The sequence below is a fragment of the Prionailurus viverrinus genome, chromosome A1 (genome assembly GCF_022837055.1).
Source record: "Prionailurus viverrinus isolate Anna chromosome A1, UM_Priviv_1.0, whole genome shotgun sequence".
Lineage (NCBI taxonomy): Eukaryota > Metazoa > Chordata > Mammalia > Carnivora > Felidae > Prionailurus > Prionailurus viverrinus.
The window spans coordinates 98915633-98931827 of NC_062561.1; the positions used below are offsets into that span (position 1 = coordinate 98915633).

Here is a 16195-nt window from a genome sequence, read left to right on the forward strand (position 1 = left end):
ATGGCCTAGTACAGTTTCCTGGGAATGCTGTTCCTCTCCTTAGAAGGGATGGTGAGGGGCAGGAAGAAGGAGAGGTATAGATCAGTGGTTTCCATATGGTCACATGGTTCCAGATGGTTCTTTCATCACATTTCACATGAAGGAAATTAAAATCCAAATAGACTTTGTTTCTGTCTTTTTCTGTAAGGGTTGCTGATTACAGGATCTACTTACTCATGCGTGAGAATATTGATCATTTGGGTCCACTGAGTTCAGAAATTTCTGTGCAAGAATATCTAAAAGTGTCCAATTAAAAAAATATTTCTAGACACATAATTAAATGAACTGTAGTCAAGATCACTAAACTGAGTGTATGTATATACATGAATGATTTCTGAAAGTAAATATACCAAAATACAATTGGTATTTATATAGAACACTTGGTATTGATGTATGGTTCTATCATTTATTCTAATCCTGCCTGAGCAGAGGACTGGAGAAAGTTTCCTAACTGGGGCACTTAAAAAAAAAATAGTGATTTCCCCCTGCCCCCAATGCTACTGAACAAAATTGCCGGGCATGGAACCCAAGAATCTCTAGATTTAAAATGCTGCCTAGGTGATTCTTATGATCATTTCAGTTTGACCAACAGTCTTAAACCATTCTGGCTTTTGGCAGAAAGAGAACAACTATTTCAGTATCTTTCAGTGCATTAATCAAAGGAGTGTCTCTCAGGTTATTTCTTGGACCGTATCATGTGTCGCTGTTGGCTGCAGCTGCTTAGGGCTTTGCCATTTAACTATTTCATGCCTGTTAGGTTTGGGCACATTTGTGCATGACTGTGATGGAGGCGCTTCACACTTCTGAAGCTTATTTGCAGAAATACTGTCTGTTGGAAATCAAATGATGCTGCAGTGGGAAAACAAATCACTCCAACACGATGGATCAGATCTTTGAGACACTGCTACAAGTGTTAAATAAGTTGTTGAAGACATGCCAAGTAGCGAATGAGAAAACAGTTGCTGGTTTGAGAAATATTTTGGAAGTGTCTGGTAATTCAAATTTAGCAGGGAAGGTAATTTTACTTATTGAACAAAAGTGATTTATAAATAATCCTGGAAAATTAAGCAGCTGGACTAGCGCAGGACTTGCATATGTTATGATTTTTAAATGATTCCAAAGCTGACTTAAAATAAATCTGAGCAATTTGAAATAATTTTATTTACCAGTGAAACCTCACTCCCTCACTTGCTTACAAGAACTTCATGTGTTTGCTTAGTTTCTGCATAAAGTGGATTATCATTCTACTGAAATACTCTTTATTTTCTCTGTAAAAAAGGACCACGTCTGACATTTAGGCATCTGAAGTCTCTTACACAACTTACTAATTTATTTTATTTTTTAAGTGTTTATTTATTTTGAGAAAGAGAGCATGAGCAGAGGAGGGGGGAGAGAGAGAGAGAATCCCAAGCAGGCTGCATGTTCATTGCAGAGCCTGACACGGGGCTTAATCTCATGACTGTGAGATCACGACCTGAACCGTTAGCAAGAGTCAGAAGCTCAACCGACTGCACCACCCAGGAGCCCCTCAAATTTCCTCAGATAAACAAAGACTAGGTAATTGTGAAAGTGACAAAAAGCAAGTTCCTAGAAAGTGATTGTCTTGCTTTCCAACACCACAGCCATGGGGATAGTTACTTGATTTAAGATCATGAGCCCTCTGAATTTCCGCAACTTGTTCAAAGGAAAAGTGTAGAAAATCCGTCTTGAGCCGTGAGACAGCAACACTGGAGGAGTGTGTTTGGTGTTGTAGTGAAGCTGAAGTAGGAGTTTAAAAAGAACCATCACAAAAGTAGAATTAGAATTGAGAAGATAATTTGGGGGGCTTCTGGAAACTGCAAAAGGAAGTAACAAATTGATTCCTTATTCTCTGGTCACTCAAGAAGGGGAAATAGATAATTTAAAAAAATTCATAATTTTAACTTTTTGGCTACAATAATATTTTTCTGCTAATAAAGACAACTTTTTGGCTAGTGCTTCAAGAACTTCAAGTTGCAAACCTTAAGAATGTGTGAAAGAGGTCTGTATAAAATTGAAGGCAAAGTGAAGAGTCCTTGGAGAGCAATTATCATGCCTCTTCATCATATATTCTCCCTAGGCCTCTAGAGTTTTCAGTGTTTGTGGCACAATAAATATGTCTTAAAGGAATAAACAATGTGAGTAGAAGTATGCTCTTTTGTGCATCATCTCCCCTGAGTTCTGAGTTGTTTTGAAGTGATCTAACATTTTTATTTAACATGAAATTTATTTTAGTACTTATAGTACATACATATATATGTATATATAATATTTATATTTGAAGTTATATATATATGTGTGTATATATATATATATAGTGTGTGTGTGTGTGTATATATATATATATATATATATATATATAATTTATATTTGAAGTTGATGCTTCTTTTCCAGAATATGAAACATGGTACATAGGGAGGAAGAATAAACTCGCAGTGTCTAAGTCACTTCCTGTTGAAACTTCCTCCTTTCCTGTGAGGCTCACAAGATCACATGGCTAAAATCTTTTTATTGCTCTTCCATTTTACTTTAATTGCTGCACTGAAATGGTTTGTGAATTCTTTTGGGAAATTCTTAGAATCGTACATACCTTTGTTTAAACATGCGTAATATAAAGGACTTCAATAATGCTTAGGTGTCCAGGGACACGGTGCTGGAGGAGGAGTCATATATCTGTGTACAAAAGTAGTATGGGTTGGTAAGTATTTAGTTTTCCTAATGAATTGTCTGGAAGCTGTTTTGATGATAGAAACCAGCAGATGGGGTCTTTTGTCAACAGGGGAAAAACAAAAGATACCTCTTTAACCTTTAGTCAGTGTTAGGTGTTTAGTCTTGGTGCTGTGTATTTAGACATCGATATTTTTTGTTGGCATGGAGAGCTTTTGAATTAGTACATTATGTATATTTTTGTATTGTAATTGGAATCAGGAAAAGGTAAATTGATGAAAGCTTTGGGTTACCACCCTATTGATAATGTACAAAACCCCCATATTGATCATTAGTACTGCTTTTAAAAAGGCACATTATTTCACCCCGAATATGGCTAAAGTGGCTACATGGCTGTAAGACATATTTTGCTCTCCATCTTCTGTTTTCCATTTGTTGGAAGAAAAATTAATCAGTACGGCAACTTGGGACATAGTATCTTCCAATTTCTAGAAGTAAAACATTAAAAAATATATTAAAATCATATAAAATGTAGATTGAATATATATAAAGTCATGTAGCAAAGAAAATGATTATATTAAGTATGTTAGTCTATCTTTATGCAAGAATTTATATTTTAAGTTAATATTTGTTATAAATTTTTTCAGAGCTCATTACTATGGTCTGAGGAAAATAAAGAAATGAGATACCTATTTCTTTAAAAAAATTTCTTTTGACGTTTATTCATCTTTGAGAGACAGAGCATGAGCAGGGAATGGGAAGGGAGAGGGAGACACAGAATCTGAAGCAGGCTTCAGGCTCTGAGCTGTTAGCCCAGAGCCTGACGCGGGGCTCGAACTCACAGACCGCGAGATCGTGACCTAGCTGAAGTCGGACACTTAACCGACTGCGCCACCCAGGCACCCCTTGCATTACTGTATTTTTTTAAGCATAAGGACATTGAAGAGCTGATCATTACCGACCTAGAATTTGTTCCCTTTCTTTGAAGTTAACGTTCCAGAGTAGATAGCAAGGCTTTGGTAGGTCTCCCTTGTCATGAAGTTAAGAAGAAACTTTTCAGTTAAAAAAAAAAAAAAGAAAAAAAGCAGAGCAGGTATTGCTTTAAAGTATAAGTGAGCACTTAATATCAACAGAGAAATGTATGTTATGATTTATCAGAATGTGTCTGCTACCATTGTATGTTTTAATCTCTGGTCGTTAATTTTTGATTTTTAAAAATTATATGCCACACCTACAATATTGGCTGTGGTTTGTGCCTATAAATTACATGCTCAATAAATTTAATGGTGAAATCTGATTACTCCTATGAATCAAGTTTTGTTCAGAGATGGCTTTTGTTTTAGGAAGCTGTACTTGACCACATGTAGCACTGTGTGCAAAATAAATGGACTGATTCTACTGCAGTGTAGACATAGTGAGATTTCTGGATAAATTGGTAAGCACTGGTTCCAGAAGTCTTATTCCCATTTGATTAGAAAACTTCAGGTGTCCTGTTTGAGTATTGTTCTCTGTATTATAGCTCTGTGGGTTGACAATAGACAGGAAGGACCTAGGCACAAGCCATGATTATGGATTAAAAAAAAAATGTATGGAGTTGACTACTTGGCTCCGTCGATGAAGCATCTGACTCTTGATCTCAGCTCAGTTCTTGTTGTCAGGGTTGTGAGTTTAAGCCCCATGTTGGGCTCTGGGCTGGACATGGAGCCTAATTAAAAATTAAAAAAAAAAATGTATGAGCTAGGTGGTTGATGGGCATTAAGGAAGGCACTTGTTGGGATGAACATTGGGTGTTTTGGGTAAGTGATGAATCTACTCCTGAAACCAATACTACATGGAATGTTAACTAAGTTGAATTTAAATAAATAGATAAATAAATAAATAAATAAATAAATAAATAAATAAATAAAATGTATGCGACAAAGAAAGCATAATGAAGCAGAGTGTTTATTGTCTGTGTTTACTTTGCTACCACTCATACCCACCCTTGTAGGGAAATTTATAATGTTTATAACATATGTTTTTTGCCCTTGTCATGTCATTTGCTGCTTCTAATCTCCATATTGCCCACTGGGTGTTATGTTCTTTTAAAACAGGAATTGAAAACCCAAGCTAAAAGGAATAACCAACATGGCAACATGCCAAGTGCTGAATGCTGCATTAGGCTGGTGCAAACGAAGACATTTTAATAAGTAAAAGATAGCAGCAAGACTGCCAGTACTCCTTTGCCAGAAAAGCCAGAGGGTAGGTGAAGAGTATAGGAAGGAGGTTTAAAAGTATTCCATAGAAATTAAATTGGGAGACACATGAGACAATTCTAAGTGGTCTCCTGGGGATATGAAGAAATTAAAGCAATTAAACAATCTGGTAACACAGAGTACAAACCAAATAGGATCTCTCGCATTCTCTTTTTTATAACTTCACATTAGATGGTAGTTTATATCTTCCAAGGTTATACTCATGCACTGTTGAGGCAGTCTCTTACTGGCAGTGCTCTGGTTAATGATCTGCCTCCATATGCTCTGTCCATTGCTCCCTTTATTTAATACCTCCCTTTATAACTCACTCTCTCATCCATTCTGTACACTAATTCCAGATTAATTTTGTCTTACCAAATGTGGTACATTCTACTGGTTGTCTATTCAATAGCCAGTGCTCCCCACCCCCTGTTTTTTTTTTTTTTTAACTAAAATGCCCAATGTCTAAATCATGACAGGTCAGGTCTAATATTGGTGGCCTGTTCTCCTGTGCCAACGTTCAGTCTAGGGTGGGTGTGTAGCCACGTTTGGGCCAAAGAGATGTAGTCACACTTGGGCTGGGAACTTTGGGACTGTATTTTCTTCCTTGAGAAGGAGAATGCTGCATAAAGGGGAGTTGATTATTATTATGCATAAGGATAGGAAGCCCTGAGACAGATGTCACCATATCAAGGTTCAGAGAGTAGAAGGATGTTAACAGCTTAAGGTTTGGAAATGCCGCCATCTGGACTGTCATGTAAGAATAGTTAAGAGTGTGACGCTTAATCCACTAAGCCACCCAGGCACTCCCAGATATTTATATCTCTGTTGTTCTTTGTCTCTTCCTGTATATTGAAGTTGCCATATTGGTAACTTTCCTTCAGTTTGAATAACATGAATTTGCTTCATGTTTTTTTTTTATCTAAAAATTTTTTTCTTATCACATTCATATTTGAAGCGTATTTTCACTTGATATAAATTTCTGAGTTGACAAGTTTTTTTTTTTTTTAACTATTAAGATTATGTTCTTTTTGGTCTGCACTGCCTGATTAGAAATCAGTCATCACTTGGGGGCACCTGGTTGGCTCAGTTGGTTAAGCATCTGACTCTTGATTTTGTCTCATGGTTCGTGAGTTCGAGTCCCAAGTTGGGCTCTGTGCTGAGGGTGCAGAGACTGCTTTGGATTTTCTCTCTCCCTCTCCCTCTCCCTCTGCCCCTCCTCTCTTCTCTCTCTCTCTCTTCCTCTCAAAAATAAATAAGTAAACATTAAAAAAAGTCAATTGTCATTTGTTTCATTGCTCTCGCATGTGTTGTTTTTCTTGCTGCTCTCAAGATTTTACCTTGATTTATCATTTTCAGCTGTTAGAAGGTAACATAGCCAAATGTGTTTTATTTCTATACATTCTTTCTGCGATTTGCTGGCCTTCCTGGATCTTGGTATTTAATTATTTATTTTTTTTACCAAATTATGGTGAGTTTGAGCCCTCATTTCTTCAAGCATTTTTTCTTTTCCCTTGCCCTTCTATCTGGGACCATTTATATTTATATTTATATTTATATTTATATTTAATGTTTTATACTTATATTTCTATTTTACCATTTATGTTTATGTTTTACCACTTAATTTTGACTCATGCATCTTTGAGTCTCTATTTTTTTCTTTTTCTTCTGTTGTTTCCAAGCTGTTGTTAACCCATTCACTCACCCCCTTTTGCTTTTAAAATATTTTACTTTTCAGGGTGCCTGGGTGGCTCAGTTGGTTAAGCATCTGACTTCGGTTCAGGTCATATCTCATGGTCCATGAATTCGAGCCCCGTGTCGGGCTCTGTGCTGACAGCTCAGAGCCTGGAGCCTGCTTCCGATTCTGTGTCTCCCTCTCTCTGCCCCTCCCCTGTTCACACTCTGTCTGTCTGTCTCTCTCTCAAAAATAAATAAACATTAAAAAAATTCAAATATTTTACTTTTCAGGTTCATCTGTTTATTTATTATGAACACACATTCATTTAAGTCTCTGGACATATGTAAATACATACGCACCTCATCTACTGATTCCAACATCTAGGCTTTCTTGTGGTCAGTTTCTGTTGCCTTTCTCTGGGAAGTGCTTAGTTTCATTCTTGCAAGCATCCCCTTACTGGTAACCATGCTTATAAAAAGCTTTGTTAGAGTGAGTCTGTATTACCTATTATTCTAGGATCAGTAAGTGACTTCCTGGGAGTCAGGCAAAGTACCAAGTGTTCAGCAGAGACTTTCCGTTCTTGCTGGACCTCTGTGTCTCTTAGACAGCACAGGTGCTACAATGTCCAGCTAGCTTATGGCTAGCATCTGTTCTCTTCCAGACCTTCCAGAGTCTCACTCACAATACACACAGCATAGTATTTGACCAGCAAAGTAAGAGGAACTCCATGTAGATTCTGGGAGTTGTCTTCTATTCAGCTCCCTTTTGTTTTCTATCCTAATCCACAACCTCCAGTCAGTTTAATGATTTATATCGCCAATCTGTATTTCCTCAGTTTAGGAAGACTATCATGCTCTGTTTGTCCCTGGCTTTCCTGTGTTCTAGAAAGTGCCTGTACACACTAAGCCACGGATGTTGTGGGTCTTACTCCATGTATTCCCAGACTCTCAAAACCTGCAATCCTTTGTCCCTTTTGTCCACTTTTGGCAAACAATTGCCTCATTAAACTTTCTGTTTTATTTTTGAAGAGCTAGGCTAGTACTGGTCATACCATCATGGCTAGGACCAATGTCAAATTATATTGTCATGATTCTACATAGGCTACAAAGCTTTGGGGAAACCCTAAATAATTTTATTTCTTAAAATCTAGGCTCCTTCCTTTAATTATCTTTCTCTATGTGTTTAACATAGAGATATAAAATAATAATTTATTAATGCAAACATGACCTAATAGCATCTTATATGCTATTTGAGTATGACATAAAGTTTTTCCGAGTTAAACATGAATGACCCACATTTGGGTTCTGGAATCACTCTCTGTGTGTAATTTAGGGGAATAGATTATGTTAATACCATAACTATACTACTGTTCTTAGAAAGACAAATATGTCTGGGCTTGTTGAGTGCATCTTTAGGGCATAATAAACAGAGAGCCTGGGTGACTCAGGTGATTAAGTGTCTGATTCTTGATTTTGGTTCAGGTCATGATTTCATGGTTTCATGGGATCAAGCCCATGTCAGGCTCCATGTTGAGTGTGAAGCATGGTTGGGATTCTCTCTCTCTCTCTCTCTCTCTCTCTCTCTCCTCTTCTCTCCTCTCTCAAAAGAAATAACATTAAAAACAAAACAAAACAAAGCAAACAGGTAATAAACTAAATCAGACAAAAATGTGTTTGAATATATATGTAAAAATGTATGCATGTGTACTTGGACATACCTAGTTCTAACTGTATAAGCGCTAATAAAGATTTCTTTCTGCTTACCAAATTTAAATATGCCCATGTCCTTGCCTGCCCACTAGTAAAATATCTCTCCTTCTTGCATCATATCTTCCCTGCTTCACCTCAGGTACATGATCATTTATTTGAAATTCCGAGGTCCAAATTGTGTAGTAGTATGCACACCTTATACTTCTTTACATATTAATGCATAACTAATAACAGTTGATTTTTAGAACAGAGGATATTACTTAAGCATGTCTGCTCTTCTCCTTTATCTCTACCCATTCTATATCATCCTAATAATCTTGGCTTGGTTCTCAACAACTTTTAATAGTGACTTTTCACCTGGAAATTGAATTTATGACCTGAATCCCATTAGGAAGTTATGCTGGTAAATTATAGCAGTCATATTGTTAGCTGTTTTTTATTTTTCCACTTTTCGATATTCTATTACTTTTTGGCCACAATTGTGCTTAAGAACTCTAGCTGTCAAGAAATATTTTATGAATTCTATACTAAATTCCTCCTGGGACATTTTAAATCTTTGCACATATAATCCAAAATCTCATTACTATGAACATCATTCAGCTTATTTAAGTACTGAACAAAATGGTCTTAAATGAACTCAGTCTTCATCCTTTTTAAAAGAGCTATGAGCAAGCATTAAAAGAACCCCGAAGAGAAACACAGTGACTAATTCAATAAAATCCATCACATCCAGAAATCCTTGCAACCAGGAATTCAAAGCACATTTTTATTATTAAGCTTCATTCTTTTAAAAATAGCAAACTATGAAAGCTGAGTCTCTAGAGACTGAAGGCTTCAGTTGGAATTCTGGTGCTGTCACTTATCTCCTGTCAATACTGGGCAAGTTACTTAACATCTCTGCACCTCATTTTCTACATGTTAAAGATGAGAACAACAATGTACCTATCTCCTTGGATTATTCTGAGGGTGAAATGGATAATAAATGTAAAATAAGTTGAGAAAAATCCCGGTAACTTCATAAACATGTAATAGATTCAAATTATTAACAAGCATGGGTTATGGACACATTTAATAATTATTATTTACTGACCCATCCTAAATATATTATTAACTATCTTTATATCTTTAGGCACATGTCTGGCTCCCCAAAATAGTTTCTTATATATGAAACACTAAGTCGAGCGTTTTCTAGGTTATATAATCCTTATAATGCTGTATTTTATTTTTTGCATAAAAATAACCAGAATTCAAGGAGTTTAAATATGTTCAGTTTCCTCTTCTGGTAATGCAAAAGTAGTTATTTTTTACCAGTAGTTCCGAAGTGGGGCAATAGTCTCCCGAGGGGATATTTGGCAATGTCTGGAGACATTTTTGCTCGTCAGAACTGGGGAAGTGATACTGGCACCCAGTGGATAGAGGTGGGCAACCTGCTGCCATCCTATAGTGCATCCGACTGTCCTCCATGATGAAGTGTCTGACCCAAAATGTCAAGAGTGCCGAGATTGAGAAACTCTGTTTTAGACTAAATCTACTGAGAAAAATCTGCACACACGTTTAAAAAAAATGTTTAGAAGTGAGAAAGCTATCTAGGCAGCAAGAGTTTCTGGATTAGGGCACTGACCCCTCAGCCCAGCAGGAGAGGCCAGGTGCTATAGCAGTGTGTGCTTGGGAGCTGAAATGTGCTTGCACTGCCTGGGAGCTGATGGAGACCGAGGGTGCTGCCAGGAACAGCCAGAGCTGGTGGTGGCCATGTATTTCATGGGAATTCCAAGAGCCAAGGGCACTCTACAACTAGCAAAGCACCAGGCCCACTCTGGGTCCTGGGAACTCATTTATGACACCAGCCAAGAGCTGCTTCCCTACTTCCAAAGTAGGGCACTGAGGACAGGGGCTGGAAGGCTTCTGCCCCCACCTGGAGCTCTACTCTCAATTTGCTGCCAACATGTAGAGGTCCTGGACCACCCTGCAAGAACGACTTAGAGAAAAATGTTTCTGGAGATTTGTGCGACTTCAGGAAGTCAGCCCTGAATTTGTGAGCCTTCATCTTCAGGACCTGCTCCCTCAGCCTCTGCAGAGGCTCCAGCAGCAGGAGATTCTTGTCATGGCTTTGGCTGAAAACACAGGTCCCAATAGCCCTGACCACCAAGGGACTCACCAGGGTTGCCTGGCTCACTGAAACTGTGCAGAAAATCCACAGCTTTGGTCAGAAACAGAAGAATGAGCAGCACCTCTAGTTTGGCCAGTGACTGCCAGGAAGAGGGGCTTACCTCAGGTCGCTGGTTCCTACTCCATGCTTGGCTGTTGATAGTGCCTCCCATGGGGGACTTTGCCGAAATGTTCTTCTTCTTCTCTCATGTGCTCCTCATGTCCAAATCTCGACACCCCACTGCACCTGCTGCAGAGTAGCACCTTTGCCTGCCATGCCCTCTACCCCGTGGCCCTGTGTCAATGCCACAGGGTCTTTGGCCACTCAGGAGGTCCTTGTGGTAGACTGCTCAGCCTGTCCTTTCCCCCATGAGAAGTTACTGCTTATGTCCACAGACCAGGAGAGCTGTTGTTCTGGCACCACAGTCTTACTTGGGCCATCAGCGGCCAGAAGAACTAGAGAAATCACAAATTCCAGGGTACTTGAGGAATAGGTCAGAGTCAGCAGTACAAATAAATCCTCACTACTAAACAAAACACAGAACCCTTGATGGTTTCAGAAGGGTCATTTTGTGTTTGCTTGGAACCATGCCATGCAAACTCATTTGACCAGCCCTGAAGAATCAGGAAACCAGGGCACCTGGGTGGCTCAGTTGGTTAAGCATTCAACTTCGGCTCAGGTCATGATCTCATGGTTGGTGAGTTTGAGCCCCACATTGGGCTCTATACTGCCAGTGTGGACCTGGATTTGGATCCTCTGTTTCCCTGTCTCTCTGCCCCATTAAGGCATGCACATTCTCTCTCTATGAAAAATCAATGATTAGAAAAAAAAAAAGAATCAGGAAACCAAATTTGACCCAATTGAATGTCTGCTGAACCAGCCTCTCTAATACAAATGAGGGGATTTGGGACTGATAGCTCGGTAGTATGTCTGTGGCTGGTTGTTTATCAAGATTGCAGCTTTGTAACTGGATGTTTTATGTTGTATGCAGTTTCTACAATTTATCTTCCCACTGGATTTTAGTAAAGTGTTTTTCTTAAAAAAAAAAAAAGAATTTTCTGAATTAAAATCTTGAAAAAAGGGCATAGAGTGGATAGTCTGGTATCAGGAGTCATTGTTTACTTTTAAGCGAGGGTTGGCAAACTGTTACCTGTTCTAGTTTGCTGAATTTTTGTGTGGCTTTCAAGTACTCTTGAGCAGATTGGCTCTGTGAGCCATAGAGACCAGGCTAAGACATCTTCCTCCACTCCTCGCTTCATTCCCAGCCCTGCCTCCCCAGCCAATAACGGTGGGTTGCCATTGTCCATGGCTCATGTTGGTCTTGACTTAAAAGTTGAGAACTCTGCTTTTGGCAACCGCCAGGAACCTAGAACCTGAGCTCCATGAATTGGCTCCACTCTGGCCAGCTGCTCAAGTGGACATGGCTTGGCTCTCTAAGGGGAGAGAATGGGGTTCTCAATTTCAGGGAGGCAGAGACGAATACTGACTTTCAGGCCCTTGCAGCTTATTCTCCCTGTGTAGTCCACCAGGAAGGTCACTTTTCATCTGGATAATGCCTCTTCTATATGGTAGTGGGGCCTAAAGTGTGATAACAACCCAGGATGGCCCTCCCTAGGAATCAGGACAGGGTAGGGGATTTCTTTCTTGTTACATATTTACCTATACAATATACTCAAGTTCTACTCTTGGTCTTCAAAGTCTGAAATGTATTGCTATCTAGCCATTTACAGATAAAGGTTACTGATTTCTTCTCTAAGGCACTTAAATGGCTGTTTTCATAGAATTATCAGTAGATGACAGACTGAGAAGCAGAGCAGAACTTTGAGCAACTTCAAGGAGGTTAGAAGACAATAAATTGAATTTAGAGAGAGCCAAGGAGGAGTTGTCTTGGTAAATGCCACAGTTTTCTGAAGGAGATTCCATAAGGCTGTGTCCTAGGACTAAGTCTAATCAGAAACTATGCTAATGGTCCCCAGTGTTACAGGTCTCTGGCCTGCATGGCAGAAAGCAGTGTAAATCTTGGCCAGCAAGAACATCTTCCATCGTCTGAAAAATATGTCTATAATTTTTGTATACACTGTTCAACACTACATCAAAAACAATCAGGTGTTCAGAAACAGAGATGATCAAAAGCCCAGGAGCAAAAAGTGACTATAGAAACATTCAAAGGGAATCCAGATCATCAAATTATCAGGTGTAATGGTAAAATAATTATGATTAAAAATATAAGGAATTAAAGACAAGTGGGGTGACTTTGGCAGAAAACTAAATATAATAAAATATTAGAATGAAAAATATAAATAATAACTAAAAATATAAAGAATAACTCAAAGGAAGGGTTAAGCACAAATTTCCTGTGTCTGTGATTTCTAGGTTTGTTGCTACTCATGGATTTATCTTCTGGTTAAAGGCATCATTTTTCTTCTTTGTTCTGGTAATTTTTGTTTATATGGAACATTATCAGTCTTATTTTGTTGAGCTTCGAGATTTTTTTTCGTATTTTAATGACTTTTTGGGTGTTGTTTCTGCTAGCAGTGCCTTTTCAGGGTTGTTTTTTTTTTTTTTTAATTTTTTTTTTTCAACGTTTATTTATTTTGGGGACAGAGAGAGACAGAGCATGAACGGGGGAGGGGCAGAGAGAGAGGGAGACACAGAATGGGAAACAGGCTCCAGGCTCTGAGCCATCAGCCCAGAGCCTGACGTGGGGCTCGAACTCACGGACCGCGAGATCGTGACCTGGCTGAAGTCGGACGCTTAACCGACTGCGCCACCCAGGCGCCCCTTCAGGGTTGTTTTAAAGCTTCTTTATGAAGGATCTAAAATACCCTTTAACTGGGGCTATATTAGATTTACATATGCAGTGCGGTTCCTAAAGCTCTCTTGTAAATGCCTGAGTGTTCAGCAGGGTCCTTCCTAATCCTTTGCATTATTGCTCTTGTACTTTTTCAGTGCCCTTTGCATGCTTTCATAGGTAGGCTTTTCCCAGTATGTGCTCTTGGCTTGGTCACTTAGAGCCTTGCCCTACCGAAGTACAGCTTCATATTAAACTCAAATCTCTCTCAACAGATTGATTTATCTTTGTTCAAAGATGGCGTGCTTCTTTATGTAGAGTATCTGAAAGAACTGGTGAAACTACAGGAACTAGTAAGTGATTACAGCAAAGCTTTAGGATACAAGGTTAATATACAAAAGTCAACTCTTGTATTACATACCAGCAAGGAACAAGTGGAATTTGAAACTATAACCACAATAGCACTTCCAAAACCACAATGCCCCTAAAATGAAATTCTTAGGTATGAATCTAACAAAAAGTACAAGATTCTATATGAGGAAAAATACAAAACTCTTAAAAATGATATCAAAGAATCCATTTTGATGGATTCAATAAAAAGAATCCATTTTGATGGGTAGGAAGACTCAGTGTTGTAAAGATGTCAGTTTTTCCCTACTTAATCAATAGATTCAATACAGTCCCAATTAAAATCCCAGGAAGTTATTTTTTGGATCTCAAGAAACTGATTATAAAGTTTATATGGGAAAGCATCCATAAAAGATCCAGAATAGTCAACATAATATGGAATGAGAAGAACAAAGCTGCAGGAGTGACACTATAAGATTTATTAGATAGCTAGAGTCATTGAGACAGTATTGTGTTGATGAAAGAATAGACAAATACATCACAGAAGAGAGAGCCTAGAAGTAGACCCACATAATAGATGGTCACTAATCTTTTTTTTTTTTTACATCTTTTTAAACTAAGCTTTTAATTTTAATCCCAGTATAGTTAACACAGTGTTATATTAGTTTCAGGTGTACAATATAGTGACTCAACAATTCTCTACATTACTCAGTGCTCATCATGATAAGTGTCCTCTTAACCCCGTTCACCTATTTCACCCATCCCCCTTATTCACCTGCTCTCTGGTAACCGTTGGTTTGTTCTCTGTAGTTAAGATTCTATTTCCTGGTTTGCCTTTTTCTGTCTTCCCCCTGCCCCTTTACTTGTTTGTTTTATTTCTTAAATTCCACCTATGACTAGAGGGATTGGGTGGCTCAGCTGGTAAAGCATCTGACTTTTGGTTTCAGCTCAGGTCATGATCTTGTAGGTTGGTGAGTTCGAGCCCCACCTCAGGCTCTGCTCTGCCAAGGGGCAGACTCTTTTTGGGATTTTCCTCTCTCTCCCTCTCTCTCTGCTTCTCCCCTTCCCTCCTCTTTCTCAAAAAAAAAAAAAAAAAAAGAAAAGAAAAGAAACAAAAACACAACATTCCACATATAAGTGAAATCATATGATATTTGTCTTTCTCTGACTTATTTTGCTTAGCATGATTCTCTCTAGCTCCATCCACATTGTTGCAAATGGCAAGGTTTCATTCTTTTTAATGGCTGATGTTGTGTATATATATACCACATCTTCTTTATCCATTCATCTTTCAACAGATACTTGGGTGGTTTCCATAATTTGGCTGTTCTAAATAATGCTGCTGTAAACAGGGGGGTGCATGTGTTTTGAATTAGTGTTTTTGTATTCTTTGGGTAAACACCCAGTAGTGCAATTAGTGGATCATAGGGTAGTTTTATTTTTAACTTTATGAGGAATCTTCATACTGCTTTCTAGAGTAGCTGCGCCAGTTTGCATTTTCACCAACAGTGCACAAGGGTTCCTTTTTCTTCACATCCTTGTGAGCATGTGTTCTTTCTTGTGTTTTTTATTTTAGCCATTCTTACAGGTATGAGGTAATATCTCGCTGTAGTTTTGATTTTGCATTTCACTGATGATGACTGATGTTGAGCATCTTTTCATGTGTCTCTTGGCCATCTTCATGTCGTCTTTGGAGAAATAGCCATTCATGTTGTGTTCATTTTTTTGGATCATTGGTTTTTTGGGTGTTGAGTTGCAGAAGTTCTTTATATATTTTGGATACTAACCCTTTATTGGTTAAGTCTTTTACAAATATTTTCTCCCATTCCATGTGTTGCCTTTTAGTTTTGTTGATTGTTTACTTCTCTATGCATAAGCTTTTTATTTTGTGTAGTTCCAGCGGTTCAATTTTGCTTTTATTTTCCTTGCCTCAGGAGACCTAGCTAGAAAAATGTTGCTACAGCCAGTGTCAGAGAAATTACTGCCTGTGATCTCTTCAAGGATTTTTATGGCTTCAGGTCACTCATTTAGGTCTTCGATCCATTTTGAGGTGTTTTTTGTTTTTGTTTTTGTTTTTTTTAATGTGAGTGCATAGTGTAAGAATGTGGTCCGGTTTCATTCTTTTGCCTGAAGCTGTCCAGTTTCCCCAGCACCATTTGTTGAAAAGACTATCTTTTCCCATTGGATATTCTTTCCAGCTTTGTCAAAGATTAATTGATAATATACTTGGGGGTTTATTTCTGGGTTTTCTATTCTGTTCTTTGGATCAGTGTGTCTGTGTGCTAGTACCATACTGTTTTGATAACTTGAAGTCCAGAATTGTGATACTTTCAGTTTTGTTTTTCTTTTTCAAGTTGTCTTTGGCTAGTGGGGGTCTTTTGTGGTTCCATGCAAAGTTTAGAATTATTTGTACTATTTCTGTGAAAAATGCTGTTGGTATTTTGATAGGCATTGCATTAAATCTGTAGATTGCTGCAGGTAGTATAGACATTTTAATGATATTTGTTCTTCCAATCCATGAGGATGGAATGTCTGTCCATTACTTTGTGTTGTCTTCAATTGCTT

At 38.3% G+C, this 16195-nt stretch overlaps 1 pseudogene; it reads left to right on the forward strand.

Moving 5' to 3' along the window:
• The first annotated feature begins 919 nt into the window (after positions 1 to 919).
• LOC125164175 (rho guanine nucleotide exchange factor 39-like) lies at positions 920 to 10950 on the forward strand (annotated as a pseudogene).
• Positions 10951 to 16195: the final 5245 nt, after the last annotated feature.